Raw genomic sequence first — 12,193 nt, forward strand, 5'->3', positions numbered from 1 at the left:
AGGAGGGATGGTACACCTTGGTTTTTGTTTTATTTTTCCTGTATGTCACTAAAGGCCACAAATTTTACAAATATTTTCTATGCTTTTAGCCCATCTTCCTAATAGCACTGTGGGACACCCATTCTACAGAGAAAATAGGGACCCAGGACTCTGTAAGGTCAATTAGCTTGCCCAAGGTCACACAGCCATAGTGCAGGGATATGAACCAGGCAGCTGGAGTCTGAGCTTCTAAGCATGGGCCTTCCCACGCCTCCTACAAATCCAGGGAGGTCTGAGTGCTCCCCATCTAAAGGAGCCAGGTGGCCCTGACAGGCAGGGTTCTCCTCCCAAATCAGCAGCTCTGCGCCTGTTTGGGTGCCCCTCCAGCCTTGACAGAGAGGGACAGCTCATCTAGTATGGGCTTGGCTCTTCCAAGATGCATGCCTTCAGCTAGGACCCTGGAACCCCTCAAGAGATGATTTCCACTGACTCCCAAAGAGGGTTCCCAGCTCTTCCCAAGCTTGGGAAGGGAGGGGTAATATTGTATGGTCTCTATCCTGGCATCTCTGCTGAGGGTTGGGGCATCTTAGTAAAAATAGGTACCTTCTGACCTACCCAATCCTCCATATCCAAGCCTACCTGTGTTTGTGGGCCTAGAACTCATGACAAGCTCAGCATCCTAGAGGGAATCCCAGGGACTTTCCATGCCAACTGGGACCAGATCCTCCCACGAGCGCCTTGAAAATTCCTTCTTACTCACCTAGTCTCTGTAATGAACCTTTCTTGCCTCCTTCCTCTAGTTTGCTCTGCAGCAAGTATTCTAGCCCAGGGTACCTGCTCTGCCAACACTCTCTCCTCACATCACTACACAGCTGCCCCTGTACCTCCCTATGGTCCCTTAACTTGACTTTGTTAATGTTCATTTTCTATTGCTGAGCCTTAAACCCCACCTGCTCACATTGCCCTAGATGGGCTTTCTCTGGGCCTCCTTCCAAACACAGCCCCACACTTCCTGAATGCCACATTCAGCTATCTGACCCTTTTCCTGTTGGAATAGGACTCTCATCTATATCCAGGCCAATCCCTCACTATTCCTTTTCCCTTTCTGCACCTCCCTAAGTGTTTACATTCTCTCTCTCTCTCTCTCTCTCTCTCTCTCTCTCTCTCTCTCTCTCTCTCTCTCTCTCTCTCTCTCTCGGTCTCAAACAGACCCTTTTTCCAGCATTCTTTATTTCCCTTGTATATACTTCCAGAAATTTCTTTTTCTGTCTGGCGGGCCGGCAGAGAGCTCCCAGGTTACTAACACACATACAGGTCATACACACCCCTCCTCAGTCTCTAGTCCTCTCTACCAGGCCCTGTGCTCCCTTCCTCCACCTTGTCCCGCCACCTGGACACCTCTCCCAGCAGGCCTATAGGCACACGCAGTCTCTCCTTACCCAACACCTGCACTCTGGTCACGCATGCACATCCAGACTCCCTGCACGTGTGTGCAGGGATTTCAGCTATGAAGCACGGCAGGCCCAGCTGCCAGGCTACCTTGCAGGCAGCACCGGGTCCCAGCAACTTAGCAGGCGTTGAGAGCAGTTCTGCTCTCATGCACAGATCTGCAGAGAAGGGCACCAGGCACAATTTGTTCAGGAAACAATAGCAATGTGTGACATGTCATGAGGATTGATGGAGCAGAAATTTACATGGCAGAATGCATTTTTAAACAGCTCCACTGAGCCCCGGTGCTGTGCGGTAATACTTTTCACATTCATCATTGCCCAGACCCTTGGAGCAGCTCCTCAAACCAAGTGAGAGTTGGGGGGGGGCTCTGCTTGGAAATTAGGGGTGGGGGCCAGAGAAGCTGGTATAGGTAGGAGGGAGCTCCACTGGTGGGGCCTGAGAGCATAGAGCTTCCTATGTACCAACTCCCTCCCACCAGGGCTGTAGATAACCATTTAGATGGAAAGTTATAGCTGCAGATATCCAGGCTCTTCATGCTTCCATGGCAATGCACACGTACTATGTTGTGAAATTTCTTCTTCAACTCAACTGAAGTGGGATTGAAGATGGGGCCATGGTGGCCAGGTGGTGAACAGGGGTCAAGTATGGCAGGATGTTGCTACCAGGGCAGGAGGTGGCCAGATTCATGGGATAAGAGCTATTGATGGTGGCTCTGGGGAAAGCGTTAGGACTTGGAAGGAATCAGGTGGTGGGTGGTGCAGAGAGCAGTGGAACCAGGGGTGACCACAGGTTACAAGGGAAATGACAGGCAGGCTGTGGGCAAAGAGAAAAGAGGCATACTCAAGGAAGTCTCTGTTCTCTTAGTCTGGGCTGAGTCTGTAGGGGGTCTGGAGAAAGGATGCTACTGAGAAGGCTGGATGCTCAGAATCCTCTGGTGGAGAGCATGAACCAAATGGGGAAACAGGAGGATCATGGAGGCATCATAGGAAGATAGGAAGAGAGAGGTGAGAAGGAAGAAGCCCCACCGTAACATCCACTCTGAGCCTCAGTTTCCTTATCTGTGAACTGGGGACAATGGCAGTTGTCACTGCATGGGGCTGTGGTGGATTGATGAAGGCGACCCATGAAGGGAGTTTTCTGCTCTGTCTGGCACACAGGGACTACTTTCCAAGTAGAGCTGGCATTGCCATTTTTGTCTGTTTTGTTTAAAGCAACGTCTTGGGTGACCCAGGCTGGCCTCAAACTTGCAATGTAGTCAAAAGTGACCTTGAACTTCTGATCCTCCTGCCTCAACCTCTTGAGTGTTGGGATTACAGGTATGCACAATCACATCTGGTGTATGTAGTGCTGGGGACTGAACCCAGGACTTTGCACACACTAGACAACCAAGCTGCATCCCTAGAGCACCCCACCCCAGGTCCAAGGGCACTTTCTGTAAGCCTCTGCATATGTGCTCCCACTGCCCAACCCCCCTGATTCCTGAGCTGCACAACAGAAGCCAGATTAAGGTGAAGGAGACATGGTGCCCACCCTGCTGGATGATCAAGATGTTGGCCCCACAGGCAGGAACAGTGGCTGGCAGGGTGTTCTTAAGGCATAGGCTGACTTGTCTATCGCAGATGTGGTGCTGGTTCCCCTTAGTTCATTTCCCTTTATTTTAAAATCTGGAAATAAAAATTGATGGGGAGCAAATTGCTCTGGCCAACAGCTTTGAACTTAAAGGAGTTGTCATGGGGAAGCAATTATGCCATGTCAAAGGCTGTCAGTGGGGACAGGAACAGAATACACCAACGGCCTGTCAATCCCCAGGGACTCTTGTTCGTGGGGGGTGGGGGTGGCGACTCAAAGGTAGAGGCATAGTCAAGTGTATGGGCCTGGTGCTGTGTGGGACACTTGTCTTTAATAACTTGACACCAACCCCTATAAGAACCAGTAAGGTCCCAGATGAAAACCTCTACTGGTGGCAGCTGCTGGAACGGCACTCCACCTTGGACAGTTCTTAATGGTCCCAGCGCTGTTCTGAGAAATGCAGACATGTTGACACTTAGGCTCTATAAACATGGTTCTCACTTTATGGATGAGGCAAGTAAGGCTCAGAGAGGTAAAGCAAGGCGTTGATGTCACACAGTGGTGATGAGATTGTTATGGGGAAGACACAAGGCTTGTATAAGCAATTTCATCTTTCTTGTGCTTGTGTTTTTTAAGAAAGAAAAATAGGTGTGTCCAGTACATTACAAGACATGGCCCATAGCTTCATCTGATTTCTGTATTGTGTGCATGTGTATTCAAGTATGTGCACATGTGTAGAGGATGGAGAACACATTGAGTGTTGTCACTCTGGAGTGTTTCCCAACTTTGAGACAAAGGCTCCCACTGGGACTTGCCTGACTGGCTAGGCTGGCTGGCTGGCTGGCTAGAGAGCCACAGGAACCCTTCTCTCTCCACCCCCACTGCCCCTATAGCACTAGGGTCACAGGTGTGTGCTACCTACTTGGCTTTTTTTGTGGGGATACTGGGGATCCCAACTCAAATCCTCACATTTGCAAAGCAAGCATTTCCCCAACCCATCAACTTTTAAAAACAATCTCAGTGATTATAGTTTTAGGCAATAGATGGTTGACTGTTTATGTGTTAGGCACACTCAAGTGAGTCTGTTTTTCATTTTCTTCCCATTATCATGAATGTTTTCAGGTGAATGGCTATGGCCCATGGAGACACATTAAAGTCAGTGGACTGCAGTGGTAGAGCCAGAATTTGAACTTGGGTCTACTGGAGGTCCTGTCTCACTCAGAGAAGTCATTCCCTGTCCCATGCCTCAATTTCCCTCACTGTATCAGGTACGGGCAGAGGTTAGAGTTGCCTGGGCTGTAGAAGCCCTGGAAGGCTTGCCCTGCTACCACATACTTTGACAGGAGCTAAGGAAAAAGGCTAGCTAGTTCCTGACCTAGGACAGAGCCCTCAGGCTGGATGGAGGGCATGGCAGCATGCTTGCTGCTCTCCAGCTACAAGTGGCTCAGTGTGCTACAATCAGCGACCAGGAAGACCAAGAGCTGAGCCCTGATCTGCCTGGCTTTCCCATGCCAGGGAGAAGGAGGAAGAGAAGGAGGAGGGGGAGGAGGAGGGAGAAGAGGAGAAGGAGGAAGAATCAAGAAAACCCCTTCTTAGCCAGATTCTTAAGCCCTTAGGTTTAAAGATGTGACTGAGTGACTTTTCTTCTTCTTCTTTTCAATCACATCTGATCACCAAGCGAAGCAAACTGGACTCAGAAAGCCATTTTCCTGGGGACACGGAGGGGGTCTGGCTGGGGAGGGTGAGACATCTGCAATCAGAAGGACTTGGACCTCTCTACGGCCGTTATCAAGCTGGGATTATGTGGTAGAGGAGAGGTGTGGGGACAGACACACATCTGAAGCTTAGTTAAGAGGGACTGCATGTACCCAGGAGATGGGATAGAAGAGAAAAGACAGTCCAATCAACCCCCTGGAGGAGTAGCTTCCTGGTGCTACAGCTCACTCACCAGGTCCCCTCCCTGAATCATCCACTGCCCTGCCCCCACCTCTGTAGACCATACAGGTGATTGACAGCTTTTAGAGTAGTGGGAAGGTGCAGAGGAGTACCTGGCTGTTGGGGGAAGGGGACTGATCACTAGAGACATGCCCCCTCTCCAAGGAGATTTGACACATGGGTGACATGCCCCTGTGCCTGCTGTCATTGGTGGGTGCTGATTGGGCTAACACATGTCGCTAATGAACATATCGATTCTACATTCTCTTGTTGGCTCACTAAATGGCAAGCCTCACATCTATAGATTAAATACCCACCTGATTGCCTGCCTGACATCTCCATTACTCCACCCTCCAGGCCCTAATGATTTTTACAGTCCCACATGACACAAGAAATGAAGGTCAAGGTTCATGGCTGGGAATGTGTACCACCTCAGATCTGAACTTAGCAGGGTCTGTAGCCCCAGCCCTTAACTCTCCTGGGCTTTTAAACCAGGGTTGCATGGAGGGGGGGGAATGATGTCTTGTTGTACTTGTTAGGAACCTAGAAGCAGTCCTGTCCCAGGCTCATGCTCTTTGGGCTCCCTTAAAAATAGAGTGCTCGGTGCCATTCTCGTTTTTCAGATACTGAGAGAAGGGGACTGAGGCTTACAAAGCAAAATGCCCCTCATCATTCAAAGACCCCAATCTTCTAATTCTAGGTTTTAGGACTCATCACATACAGTAGGAGCCCAAAGGGTCTGGGTTCTCTGTTGGTGGGAAGTAAGGGGGCTGGTAGGTAGAAACACTGACTCTGAGTTCTGCTGGGAAGCCAGTAAACAGAGATCTGCTTTGGATCTATTCCACAAGGTGATAGTCATCTCATGACCCACAAGAGGTGAGTGTATGTACACGTTCATGTGTGTACACATGCATATGGAGATTAGAGAGAGGGAGGGAGGGAGAAAGAAAGAGAGAGTTTTCTTGTGTGTTTTTTTGGGCATGAATTTCATAGATGAAAATGTCATGTCAATCTCATGCAACATAAATACAATCATGCTTCTGCAACTCATGGGCTAAAAATTGGACACTCCTGGACTTAATGTGAGCTCCCCAACACACACAATTCTTCCTCATCTAATGAGACCCAGAGAAGCAAAAAGAGTGGGTACTAGATTCTAGTGGGTCACAAGTACATTTTCCCCCATAATTATGTGCAGTGGCATAAAATAGAAAATACTGGGGCATTAGAACATGTAGGTGTATCCTTGGGTCATGAGGTTAAACGAGTTTATATAGCATGTGCTTTTAATTCACAGGCAGACTGTTAATTCAAGCTAATTTGGTCCACATATTGAGTTCCAGGCCAGCCAGGCTATATAGTGAGATTCATCTAAAACAAAACAAAACAAAAATTAAAACAAAACACCAAATTAAAGTTTGAAAATACTAGGTAAGCCAGTGTCTAAAAGACTTTGAGCCACCCTAGAGATGAGCTTGCAGGAAGCATGTCTCCTACCCTTCCCACAGCTACACAGCTGAAGCAGTCTTCTCTGAACCCACAGACCCAGCTCCACCGCTCACATCTGTGCACCCCTCTCAGGCACTTCATCTGCCCCAGACATACTTCCAGCTGCCCTATAGACAGACTCAGCTGAGGTTCTGGTGGCTTGCCCAGTACTCTAGTCATCCTGGCCCAGGCTGGGAACCTTCCTAGAACCTAGCCCAGTCAGCCTTGGCACAGGCCTTTGGTTTGCAGTATTAATGAACTCACTCCATCCCTGGCTGCTTTTATAGCAACCCTCTGTCTGGTTGTCCAGGAGCCTTTTTCCTTGCTCCAATGTTTTTAGTGCAATTGCCTGAGCAGGAGCAATCAGTGGTTGGCTTCTGGAAGGGTGACTTCTGAGTCAAAGCTCTAGGCGCGGGAGGGGACTGTCAGGGGGCAGGTGATCACATGTCAGCATTCAAGGCGTAGGGAGCATCCAGCCTAGCCCTTTTATTTTCCAGAAGAGGACACCAAAGTCCCTGGTGGGGGACTGCTCCAGGTCACCCGTGGGTAGGCCTACTTTTGCAGAACTTGGACAACTACACCAGCCCTGATTAGGAAGGAGTGAGGTGGAGGACTTGGGGTCATACAGCTGGAGTTACTGTCTTAGCTAGGCTTCTCTGGACCTGGCTGCCATGATGGGTCTCCAGCTTCCCTGGACCTGTGTCTTCTGTATGATAACTAGAAAAGAGAAGAGGTGCCCAAGAATCACCAGATTCCTGGGATCCAGTCACCAGGCCTGAGATGATACTGTGTATCCTTTGGCTTTAATATTGGGGCAGAGGTCGGTGGCTATCAGCATTTCTCCACACTGAGACTGGTGGATTCTGGGGACACCTGTGACAGAAGCCAAGCCTGACAGCAATAGGTCAATTTGGTAAAAATCAACGCCTTGAAAGACTGCTAATTCTCTGAAAACCATCAGATCTTACACAACCCAGGATGATGTGCTATAAGGACAGGGTGGTGGTGGGCTCCTGGCTTAATATCCCAACTCTGCCCAGGAGCCAGGAGCCCTTCTGGCTCCCTGTCCACTCCCTCCTCTCTTACCAACGCAGCCCCTCTCCATCCAGAACGCTCCTGAGCACCTGTCCTACCTTGCACTCTATCCTATTTTGGTTTTAGGATTGATATTTAGATTAAGGAGATAAACACAGGCCAGAAGCACTGAGGCCTGACAGCCTGAGGAACTCCAACCTGTCAATCACTGTCAGCAGCCTAGCCTCCTCAGCTCCCTTCATCACACATATTCCAATGGGAAGACAGGACATGAACTCAGAGCCTGCCAAAAGGGTCCCAAGGGACAGCCTTAGGCATCCCCCAAACGGAGGGACATTGCCTCTACAAAGGTTTCTGGGCTAGCTTGGGAGAAGGGCCCGGTGACCTGCTATTTCCTATTTTTCTCCTTCCCTCCTCCTCTCCCTCCCTCTCCCCCTCCCCAGGCTGCAGATAAAGAATTCAATTTTCTTTTAAACGGTGGGGAAATTGGAAGAGATTTTGTTCTGTTTAAGCACAGCTGGAGTCTCAGGTCTCTAGGGCTTTGAGAACAAGGAGGTCAATTAAGATGCCAGTGGTAAGGGGTGGGGTGGGGAGGGTGAATCAGGATGGACCTGTGGGAAGGCCTGCTGAGGGATGGGGGAGATTCCAGGCTAACCTAGCAGGGCTGTCTTCCCAAGGTTGACCCCTGTCTTTTGGGAGATTTGGGAAACTATCCAGATGGGGCCTAAGTGAGCATCTCCCCAACTAATAATTCATGTTGTGATTTCTGCTGGCAGCTTCATGCAGTGGTAGAATCAAGCCAAATCAGTGATATCAGAAACAGCGAGCTGAGTTGTTTTCAAAAGCCTGGGACAACTGGTGGACACCTTGGACGGACATTGGGACCTCTCTAGGATCACTTGCTCCTGGTAGGCCCTGGGCTGTGACCCTGGGAAGAGCCTCCCTCATACTGCTAAGGTAGGAACTCAGGTCTACCATGGCCCAGAGGACCAGTCCAGAACCCAGGTAGCCAGCAGTCTGCCTCAGGAGCCTGCTTGGAGAGGGAGGCAAGATGATTACTGCCCTGTCTGAGGACCCCATGGGAAGCTTTTTCCACAGGAGCCTTTTGAAGGGACCTGGTCAGTTGAACAAGGGGAACACCGAGGTGGGTATGAGTGGCTGGACTGGAGAGAATGGTGAAGCTCAGACTCCCAAGAGGGCTGGGGGAAGGATATTATGTTGCCTCTGACCCCTCTCCCCATCCAGGCTGCAGAACGGGTACTCTCACCTCTCATCTGGCTCTCCATAGCTGGTAGCCCACCTTCTGCCCTGCCTCCTACCACCTCTGTGACCTAGCCTTGGTTTCTGGTCTTCACCTTGCCTCTCTGAAGCCCCTGCCTGACCTGAGAGGAAACCTCAGAAGATGCCCAGGTGACCCTCTCCTTGGGCTAAATAAGAAGCCAAGTCCTAGACAGGGGACAAGAATAGCCTAGGGTCACACAGAATGTCAGTGCCTGACTGGATAAGGATTCAAACAAACAAACAAACAAATAAGCAAACAAGCAAAAAAAAAAAAAAAAGCCTTTGACTGACTGAGTGATCTAGGTACACTATTTACCTCTTCTGGACCTCAGTTTCCCATGGGGCCCAGTACTTGCCTCCAGCAAGTTACCCTGGATACTCTGTTCACTCACAGAGAACTCAAAACCAATGTGTGCTGTAGCCCCAGATAAAGACAGCTGTCAAGGAGCAGGTGAGGGTCTAGGGGAGAGGTAGGGAGCAAGGAAGGAGAGGTGGGTATATGCTGGGTACCCGGGAGAGGGCTTCTTATTGGAGGTGGGAACAGTGGGCTGGCTCTTACAGCCAAGGGGATGGACAAACAGAGGGAAGGCACAGCTGATACTAGGAAAAGAAAGGAGGTGGAGCTGAAGGGAGGTTGAGGGTCTGGGATTCAATAGAGCAGGTGTGAGGGGTGCAATCAGAGCCTGGTTGCAGAGATATTGAATACTAATCCAGACCCAGAGTGCTTAAACTCAACTGCCAGAGAGCGTCCAGGGCAATGGTCCTCCACCTTCCTAATGCTGTGATCCTTTAATACAATTCCTCATGTTGTGGTGGCCCCCCAATCATAAAGTTATTTTCATTGCTACTTCCTAACTGTTATGAATTATAATGTAAATATCTGATATTTCTGACAGTTTCAAGCGACCTCTGTGAAAGGATCTTTCAAACCCAAAGGGGTTGTGACCCACAGGTTGAGAAACACTGGTCCAGAGCTAGCTGGGACTTCCTGCTTCTCCAGGAGGGTCCTCTGTGGAGGTGAACCCTCCAGGCCCTACCAGTGGATCACCAGCCCCTGAGTATTTCTGCATCTCCGACCTCAGAATCCATGAGTGCGGTGATGTGGCTGGCAGTGGCCACGTTTGAGTGATTTTTAACATGGCAATCAGCACAGAAAAAAAAAGCTTTGTGTGAACGGGGAGGGGGGGCGTATGCACAGAAGGCCCCAAGTGAGCGTTTGTCTGAAGATGGATTGGAAGATGCAGAAGTGGGTGAAAGCTGTGGAGAGCCCCTGAGTTTCTTTAAGTGGTGGATTAGACAACTCCCTCAGCCAGAGTAAGCTCCGTGATGAGCAGGGCCCACGCAATAGAAGCCCGGGGCCCTGTTCAACAGCAGGGAGAATTTTAGGTTAAGGCAGTGCAGGGACCTTTGAAGCCCAGGTCCCCAGCAACAGCACAGGTCCTACCCTGCTGCAGCCTCTGCTCCGCCTCTTCCAGGGCTCTTGTTCTGTCCCACTGAGACTTGAGACCAGAGCCCAAGTGTTGGGCTCCTGCAGGCGACATAGGAAGGAGCTAGGACCTTGTGCCAAGGGAGGGGACCTGGAGCCCAGGTGAGTCAGAGTGGTAGGCAGGGCAGGTAAAGGTCCAGAGATCCAAAGTGTGAGAGCCAGCACTTTCAAGCTACTGGGCCAGCTGAGGTTGACAATCACAGCACCAACATTCACAGCTGTCACCCACCCAGGGCCCATGAGGCACTCTATGCTTGAGTTGACCTCTTTTATTAAAAATCTATTTATTTTTATGTGCAAGGATGTTTTCCTGAATGTGTGTCTATATGCCACATGCATGTCTGAAGCCCATGGAGGCCACAAGAGGGTGTCAGATCTCCTGGAAGTGCAATTACAGACAGTTGTGAGCTGCCATGTGGGTGCTGAGAACTGAACACAGGTCCTCTGGAAAAGCTGCCAGTGCTCTTAACCACTGAACCATCTCTCCAGTTCTGTCCTATCCCTTAATTAGGAGATAAGTTAGTCCATCACCCCCACAGCACATTCTGGAAGCTGGGGGACCAGGACACAGCCAAGCACCTGCCTGCCTAGAGTCAGGTTAGGCCATCAGCAAAGAGAGGACAGGACCCCTAGTCTCTGTAACTCCGTAATGTTCTTGGTAAGCATCCTCCTGCAGCAGCTGATGTAGTAGGAGGTCCCCACTGAGGCTATGGGGCAATGTGCCCTCCTCCTGGGGACAGAAGGATGGGAAGGACCTGGGGTGAGTTTTAGGGAGCACACTCTGAGGCACAGGCAAGGAATGACCTCAGCTTCCATGTCTGGGTTTTAAGTCCAATTGCTTGGGTTTAAGGGCGGGTGTGGGGTGGGAGCAGGGAGCCCCTGAACCCACAGGCTGGGGTGCCTGGCGGTCACAGAGCTGGGGGGCCAGGCCTTATAGCTGATAGGGGAGGCCCACTATATCAGAGCCTGACTATGCAGGACTGATGGTGACCTCCTGGGGCAATGACATCACTTCCCCTTTCCCTTGGGCATCAGTGGTATCTGGTAGCTGTGGGGAGGAGGCAGAGAAGAGGACAAAGAGCATAGGGGCAAGGCAGAAAGGCCAGCTTGATGGGGGAGAATCTGGTTAGCTCTTGTCTTAGGAAGTCTAGGTCATGGGTCTTTCCCCCAGGCTTCCAGACAGAAGTTGGAGAGAAGAGTAGAGTGAGAGGCTCCAGACCCAGTGGTAGAATGGGTTTTGGCAGGGTAAGAGACACACGTGTAGCTGGGAATGAGACAGCTAGCCAGGGACAGCTCCTGCCTCTAGGAGCTCCTCCTTGTGTGCCACTGGGGCCCAGAGGCTGAGAGAGAGACTGTATCGCTGGGACAGACCGGGACTCCAAAGGAGGCACCTGGTGCTGCAGTGAGACCGCTGGGAACACTGTTATGACCAGGGGCTCTCCTGAATGAGCCGAGGTGTCACATGAACATCTTGATTCATCTCACAGCCACCCTCCCCAGCAGGATGGTAGCGAAGCATCCCCAGGACAAAAGGAAGGAAACTGAGGTCGCATGCCTTATTATTGCCAAGTTCATGGTGGTAGACAGAGGCTTGCCCTCAGCTCTCAGGATGGCAGATAGGCCAACCATAATACAAGTCATTATATGTACGCCCTGTACCAGTCACACCCATCACCATCCTGGGCACCCTGGTGGCTAAGGTGGCACCATTTTCTCACTGTGCAGGAAAGACAGCTGAGTCCCAGAGAAAGAGTGGCCAGCCATAGGAAAACAGGGTTCTAGATCTTCCTGGATGACTTACGACCCAGACAGAGACCATCTGAACATACTGGAACGTGGAGTGGGATGGGAGCCTGCCTGTGATCCTTTGAGGCCAGTCTGCCTGTAGCTGGGAGCTGGTACTCTACCTGGACAGAACAATAGCAACCCTCCCAGCCAGGGCTCTCATGTGCTTGCCACGTGCCTTCA

The 12,193-nt window shown here is 50.7% G+C and overlaps 1 protein-coding gene across 1 annotated transcript in view; it reads right to left on the reverse strand.

The window, feature by feature from the left end:
• Positions 1-12,193, reverse strand: part of Cdh23 (cadherin related 23) — a 317,335-nt gene that overhangs the window by 132,555 nt on the left and 172,587 nt on the right. The window lies entirely within an intron of this gene.

This window comes from Phodopus roborovskii, unplaced genomic scaffold (genome assembly GCF_943737965.1).
Source record: "Phodopus roborovskii unplaced genomic scaffold, PHOROB, whole genome shotgun sequence".
In the NCBI taxonomy this organism is placed as follows: domain Eukaryota; kingdom Metazoa; phylum Chordata; class Mammalia; order Rodentia; family Cricetidae; genus Phodopus; species Phodopus roborovskii.